Source organism: Azolla caroliniana, unplaced genomic scaffold (assembly GCF_043228905.1).
Source record: "Azolla caroliniana isolate FFs.n. ecotype wild unplaced genomic scaffold, voAzoCaro1.0.p SCAF_7, whole genome shotgun sequence".
Taxonomy (NCBI): Eukaryota; Viridiplantae; Streptophyta; class Polypodiopsida; order Salviniales; family Salviniaceae; genus Azolla; species Azolla caroliniana.
In genome coordinates, this window is record NW_028230442.1 from 16,699,913 (window position 1) to 16,706,804 (window position 6,892).

Here is a 6,892-nt window from a genome sequence, read left to right on the forward strand (position 1 = left end):
CGTCGTTTTAAAGGGGGGATAGTGTCATAACTAGACTCGAACCTATAACCTGTTGTTACATGGGTCGAGTCTTTACCGTTATATTATACATTGTAATTCGAAGTATATTATTTTCATTTATATTTTATTAGGAAATGGATGTATATTCCAGATTTCTCTGGAACATTCTAGAAACTTCAGGAGTATTCCTGAAGACACTATAAAAGGAGGCGCAAGGCATTAGTTCGAACCAAATCGGTTCAACGCCAGTCTTAAGCCTTCTAGCTGTTATTGTATATTTTCCTTCACCTAATACATATATCCTTCGTATCATCATTCTCTCTCTCTCTCTCTCTCTCCCTCTCACTCGTTCCTTCTCTCAACGTTCTACACCTCTCATAGTACTAATCCTTCTCTGTCTTAGTACTGTTCTCAACAATTGTACTAATCCTTCTTTTAGTACTAATTCCTTCTCCGCCTAGGTAGCGTTCCTGACACCATTTACTCTTCAATATAATAATTCCTTTTCAATTATCTCTCTATCTTCTCTCTCTCTCTCTCTCTCTCTCTCTCTCTCTCTCTCTCTCTCCTAAACCCTCTCTCTCTCTTGACAGTTTGAACCAATTTTTCTTTCATTTCTTCGTCTTCCACAAACCCTAACAAGTTCTCTTCTTCCTTCTCCTCTCCCCTCATAAGCTATGGATTCCTTGAGCAAACAAGAATAAATGTGTGTTCTTTCTGAGCTCGACATGCTCACAAATAAATTTTTGGCATTAGAGCATGAGAATCAAAGGCTACTTGGAGACCTACAACAAGTGAGGACCGAAAAAGCTCAACAGTATGAAGAGTTATCACAGCGGGTTCATCAACTCGAGATGACTATATTGTCATTATGCGAACAAGCGTTGGGGGCTCAGAACTCCCCTAGAGAGCCAAAGATCGGCCTCCCCGCCAAGTTTGATGGTACGAGATCTTTATTTCGAGGCTTTTTGAATCAAGTTCATCTGGTTATTCATCTACATCCTAATTGGTATCCAGCTGACGCTGCTCATGTGGGATTAGTGGGAACTTTGCTATGCAGTACGATGTTAGCATGGCTCGCACCACTCCTCGAGAAGAAATCACCATTGCTTGAGGATTTCGAGGCATTTGTTAAAGAATTTCAAGCTAGTTTCGGAGACACCGACAACACTAAGACAACAATAAACAAGATTTGAAGGCTCCAACAAGGAGATCATCCCTCGTCGGCTTATGCAACCGATTTTCGTCTCTTGGCATGCGATATCCCTTGGGATGAGGCAGCCTTAATGGATCAATTCCGTCAAGGTTTGCGAAATGATGTCAAAGATCTTCTTCTTACTTTCCCTAAAGATCCGAAGTCGCTTACAAAAGCCATTAGTCGAGTCGTGCGATGTGATAATCGCCTATTTGAGCGACGTTCTGAGCGCCAACAAATGTTACGTTGCCAACCTGAACAAACTTACGCTTCCGTAGTCGCAAAGCCTCTACAAGTTTCTAGACCCATTACAAGGAATGGCCCAACTCCGATGGAATTAGAGTCAACACAACGACGTGGGCCGTTATCAGATGCTGAAAAGCAACGACATCGAGCGCATCACCTCTACCTGTATTGTGGCAGTCTAGGACATATAACTGTAAATTGTCCACATAAACCTAGGCATAAGTATACCAAGTAAGTGCCTATGAAAACCCTACATAGAGTTCCATTGTTACTACTAATAACATAAGTAAGCCTCATAATCCATGCCATGAGAATAGATTCGATGTCTTGAGCCAATTAGAGGATGTGTTAAACGAGTAAGTCCGGCCAAAATAGGAGCCATTTGGCTGGACCATCCTAGACAAGTAGAGTTAGTTCCTAGTCACGGTTCCATTTCATCAAATCAAGTGAGTAGAGTTTTTTCAACACAAGTCGAGCTTACCACATCCTAGCCTCTGCCCTCCTAGATTCTGGAGCCAACTCTTGTTTTATGGATCGTGAATTTGCCTTGTCACAAAACATCCTCTTGAATAAGATTCCCAGCCCAGTAGCCGTAGGAGTCATTGATGGACGTCCCATAACATCAGGAGATATAGTCAAGGAGTCTGAGCCAATTAGGATTGTCCTTGGTGATTTGGCAAGCATAATCTCTTTCAACATTACTCGTAGTCCGGAACACCCAATAGTTCTAGGTCTCCCTTGGTTTGAACTCCATAACCCGAAGATTGATTGGATGGAAAGAACAATTGGGGAGACCCGGGAAAAAAGCACAAATCCCGCATCCCTCTTGCCTACATGTGATAATAGACCATCTCTTTACAATAGTTGCGGGAGGAAGGGGGAAACAAGGCCATGTTCGTCTTTGCAATAGTAGCAACTCCATCATCCACTTCACGTGAAGCAGACATTAAACTACCAGAGAAATACAAAGAGTTCTCAGATGTCTTTGATAAGGTGAAGGCCAATACATTGCCGGAGCATCGACCATACGACTGCCCTATTGACTTACAACTAGGGAAAGAACCCCCAATTTATAACCTCTCCCCTATAGAGCTAGAGACTTTGTGGAAATATATTGATGAGAATCTGGCAAACGGATTCATTCGACATTCTAGATCCCCTGCTGGTGCACCTATCTTCTTTGTTAAGAAGAAGAATGGGACTCTTCGGTTGGTCATGGATTATTGAGGGCTAAACAAAGTGACTATCCGGAATAGATATGCTCTACCGTTAATCCCGAATCTTTTGGAACGTTTCAGTGGTGCAAAATATTTCATGAAGTTGAACCTTCATGGAGCATATAATCTAGTTCGGATTCACATGGGGGATGAATGGAAGGCAGCTTTTCGCACTTGCTATGGACATTTTGAGTATATTGTGATGCCATTCGGTCTCACGAATGCACCTGCTATTTTCCAACATATGGCGAACGATATTTTTTGAGATTTTCTTGATATCCTCACTATAGTTTACCTAGATGATATTTTAATCTACTCGAAGACCCAAGAGGAGCATGACGAACAAGTTCGTCAGGTACTGCATCGACTCCGAGAATATGGTCTCTACGCAAAATTAGAAAAGTGTAGTTTCGGCCAAAATCAAGTAGAATTTTCAGGGTATGTTGTATCATCAGATGGTATTGTTATGGACCCCATGAAGGTACAAGCAATTTTAGAGTGGCAAATGCCCCTTTCAGTACATGATGTGCAATGTTTTCTTGGGTTTGCAAATTTTTATCAAAAATTTATTAAAGATTATTCCAAGGTGGTGCTTCCGCTTACTCAACTCACACATAAAAATCAGCCATTTATATGGAGTTCAGATGCAGTCGAGGCATTCGAAAGCTTAAAACGAGCATTTACAATGACACCTATCTTAGCACATGTCGACCCAACAAAATGCTTCATCCTTGAAGTGGATCCATCCGATTTTGCACTAGGGACTGTCCTCTCGCAGACTAGAGATGATGGACAGCTACACCCTGTCGCCTTTCATTCACGAAATTTTGAAGCTGCAGAGATCAACTACGAGATCCATGACAAAGAGCTTCTTGCAATTGTGGATTCCTTCCAATAGTGGTGACATTTTCTAGAAGGTTCTTCTCAGCAAATCATTATCTACAATGATCATAAGAACCTGACTTATTTCCAAAATGCTCAAGTCTTGAGTCGGCGACAAGCTCGGTGGGTGCAATATTTGACTCACTTCGACTTTATCATCATATATCACCCTGGGATGCAGCAAGGCAAAGTAGATGCTCTTTCTCGGCGCTCTTGTATGGAACTTCGTCTAGGGGAACCTGCATTTGAGCATCAAAAACAAATCATTTTGGCTCCTAATCGCTTACGATTAATAGTAGTTAATGCCATAACAACTCTTGAATATTCCACTCTTCTTGATTCCATTCGAGGTCATATGGCCACTGATGATTTCGCCAAGGATGTTTTGGATCATATCGTCTTGGATCGTGCTTCTTCCTCACGGTCGAAAAATCCTTGTAATGACTATTGTCAGTTCTATTGGCATGGTGGTTTTCTGTTTCGACAAAACCTATTGTATGTTCCTGATGGTCCCCCACGACTACAAGTTTTACAACATTGCGATGACACACCAATGGCTGCTCATTTTGGAGTTCGCAAGACTCTAGAATTAATTTCGACGCTATTGGTGGCCTCGCCTTCGTTATTTTGTTGAGGAGTATGTTCGCAGTTGTGATATATGTTGTCGATCAAAGAGTCCTCGTCACCAATACTATGGCTTACTACAACCACTTCCCATTCCGGAAAATCCTTGGAAGTTTATATCCTTGGATTTCATTACTGATCTCCCAGTTTCAAAAGGTTTTGATGCAATTCTCACAGTGGTTGATCGATTTACCAAAATGGCACATTTCTTGCCATGTACGAAGTCGATTACTAGTTGAGAGGTGGTCGATCTCGTTATGCGGGAGGTATTTAAGCAGCATGGTCAGCCGGATGATATTATTTGTGATCGTGGTCCACGATTCAACTCAAAGTTTTGGAAGCACATGTTCAAACTTCTCCACATTTCGGTTAAGCTTTCTTCGGGCTATCATCCCGAAACAAATGGCCTGATGAGAAATGCGCAGAATATCACTTGGCCACAACTGAGTAGTAAAACACTTCTATAAATATCAAACATAGAAATGGGAAGTGGAGAGTACACAAGAAAAATGACACAAGATGTTTACGTGGAAAACCCATAGACTCCAAACTATCACTATGGAGAGAAAGGGGTACAATAAGAGACTCGGAGGCAACGACCTCTAGCTCTGTTTCTTCGCACAGTGGTGGTTATGACAAAATATCGCTCTGTATCTCTCTCTCTCCCTCTCTCTCTGTACAACAGTTACAACAATATAACAACGACACAATCACACACACTCTAAAGTGATTGCCCTAAGTCATATTTATAGTTATATGAACTTAGGGCTATTTACAAATATAGCCTCAATGGGCTTATTCAAGACATATTTACAAATCTGTCTTCTCTTCCTGTTCTCACCGGGTCCACCGATCTGGTTTCCGGATCTCTTTCGGTTCTCACCGGTTCCTCTTTATTCATCGCCGGATCCCATCCAGAGAGACCTATTTCCCAACAATCTCCCCCTTCACTCCGGTATGGGATGTCTTGTAAGTCCAATCCGCTTTCGGCATGTGTCTAGCTTGTTGGGTGTCAACACCTTGGTCAGCATATCCGACCCATTCTCCTCCGTGTGGATCTTCGTTAGCATGAACTCTCGATCTTCAACTCCCTCCCGAATCCATTGCTATCTACGTTGGATGTGCTTCTTTTTGGAATGGTATGTCGCGTTCTTTGCAAGGTGGATGGCACTTTGACTGTCGTAGTAGAGCCAATATTCCTCTTGCCGAATCCCTAGCTCTCCGATGAAGTCCTTCATCCATAATATTTCCTTGCCGACTTCCACAGCTGCCATGTACTCCGCCTCTGTCGTTGACAACGCAACTATCTTCTGCAGCCTCGACTACCACGAAATGGGTCCCCCTGCATAGGTCATGATATACCCAGAAGTTGACCGGCTGGTATCCACATCAGCCGACATATCCGAATCGGCAAATCCTTCCATGAGGGGTTTACCGAAGCCAAATCAAAGTCACATACTCGAAGTGCCCTTCAAGTTCTAGAGTATCCATTTTACCGCATTCCAATGCTCTTTTCCGGGGTTGGTCATAAACCGACTCACCACTCTGACTACGTATCCAATGTCCGGTCGAGTACACACCATTGCGTACATCAAGCTCTCGACTACAGAGGCATATGGAATCTTCATCATATCCGCCTTCTCTGCCTTTGTCTTCCGGTTTGCTTACCTGATAATCTACAGTTTGCCGAGAGTGTCGATCCGACCGGTTTTGCTTCTGACATGTTAAACCGCTGAAGCACCTTTGTCACGTACTTTTCCTATGATAGCCACAATTGCTTCTTCGACCGGTCCCGGATGATGTGCATCCCCAGTATCTATCTTGCCAGACCCAAGTCTTTCATTGAGAAGGTCCAGTTAAGGGCCTTCTTCAGCAACTGTATCTTCACTTGGTCTCGTCCGACGATCAACATGTCGTCCACGTACAGGAGCAATATCAGGAAATCTCCTCCATCAAATTTCTTCACAAACACGCAGTGATCAGCCTGCGTCTTGTGGTACCCTTGATCGGTCATGAAGGAGTCAAACTTCCAGTACCATTGCTGGGGAGCTTCTTCAATCCATATAAGCTCTTCTTCAACCAGCACACCAGGTGCTACTTCCCTTTCTTCTCAAATCCTTCTGGTTGATGCATGTAGATCTCTTCTTCGAGATCTCCGTGTAGGAATGCCCTCTTGACATCCAGTTGCTCTACCTCGAGGTTTATGCTTGCTGTTATGCCCAAGACCGTCCGAATGGATGTCATCTTTACTACCGGGGCAAAGATCTCATCAAAGTCCACTCCATTCTTCTACTGGAAGCCCTTCACCACGATTCTGGCCTTATACCTTGGTGGATTTCCGGTGTCTCCCGGTTTCAGCTTGTACACCCACTTGTTCCGGAGTGTCCTCTTTCCTTTCGGCAACTCCACCAATTCGTATCTGTGGTTCTCATGCATGGATTCCATCTCATCCTACATGGCACTCAACCACTTGCGGTTGTGGGTGTCTCCCCTTGCTTCTTCAAAGCATTCCGGCTTCCCCCCATCGGTTAGCAACACATGCTCTGCATCCGGAAATCTTCGGGGGGCTCTTCTCTCCTGGATAGGATATCTCCATCCTTGGTTTCTGACTGCTAGTTCCTCCGTTTGTTCATCATCCGAATCCGATTCGGGATCTTGTCTGGTTCCAGTGTCTCCTTCTTCTTCTTCGGTCGGTTCGGTTTCCTGTCCGTATCCGGGCGGTTCGTCG